We start from the raw sequence: 1093 nt of genomic DNA on the forward strand, positions 1-1093 counted from the left end.
CGAGATATGGCAAAGTTTGTTCATGAAAAACACACTTTTTTGTATTTGTGGCTCCCCCTAGCGGCCAATGTTCGTCAAATTTGGTTCAGATCCTCAGGGGGTCATAGCAAGTAATATTCAAAAGTTTGGCTTCGATAGCTTTCATCTTAGGCGAGATATGGCAAAGTTGGTGTTTTCATAGCTAGCTACACAAATTTGTTTGAGCGTAACGCGCGCAATTTTTATCCTATAAAAAATCTTTATACAACTTTTTGTCAGGTTGGTCTGGAGATGCTATGTGCCAAGTTTCGTGCAGATCCATGCACGGTCTCGGAGGAGTTAGAAAAGTAGGTTTTTGATAAATCGCGATTTTTCACGCATAAAAGTCTAGGCGAAATGGGCGTGGCCATACACGAGATTCAGTAGGATCCAGGGAACGCGTGGATGTAAGGTTTTTAAATTTCGATGTACGGTTTGCGGTTATGGGCCAAACGCGTTTTGTCCTGGTATAACGCCACATAGTGGTGGGGGAGGTTCAATTTTTTTGGCTGAGGTCTTTGCGGACTTTTGGACCAGTCCTGAAAATGGCGCGTCGCCACCATGTACGGTTTAGGCTGCAGCAACCGTATCGCCTTGCGATACCGCGGTGCACGCATCCTCGGGCTTGGACCCCTAACAAGAGTTATCTCGAGACACTTTACAGATAGAGCAGGTCCCAACAGTTCTAGTAGTTTCCTACAGAGCAAGCAACAGTGCGACACATCTTGGAGATTTGTTTTTAAACTTTTAAACAAATTCAGAATCCCAACAATCACTCTACACAAGTTTCCACGGGGTCTTAAGAAGTATAAAAATTAAAAATGTAAATTTTAGGTCTTAAAGTTCTCATATTATGCTTTTTTTCCCCTTTCCTTTATTGTGTTATGTATCGTTTTGTGCATGTAATATGTTTACAAAGTAAAAAGCCCAAAGTCCACCCCAGAGGGTCTTACCAACAGAAAACACTGTTCACAAACTGCTCTACTGTAGTCCAGCCTTTACTTTAGGAACAAACATGCTTCACTTTGTAACACATGTTATAATGCTTGCCTAGCTGCTAGCGTGGCACGCCCTC

General features: G+C 42.5%; 1 protein-coding gene across 1 annotated transcript in view; it reads left to right on the top strand.

The window, feature by feature from the left end:
* Positions 1 to 1093, top strand: part of taf6l (TAF6-like RNA polymerase II, p300/CBP-associated factor (PCAF)-associated factor) — a 12886-nt gene that overhangs the window by 4957 nt on the left and 6836 nt on the right. The gene's annotated exons all lie outside the window — the stretch shown is intronic.

This window comes from Etheostoma spectabile, chromosome 19 (assembly GCF_008692095.1).
Source record: "Etheostoma spectabile isolate EspeVRDwgs_2016 chromosome 19, UIUC_Espe_1.0, whole genome shotgun sequence".
NCBI lineage: Eukaryota > Metazoa > Chordata > Actinopteri > Perciformes > Percidae > Etheostoma > Etheostoma spectabile.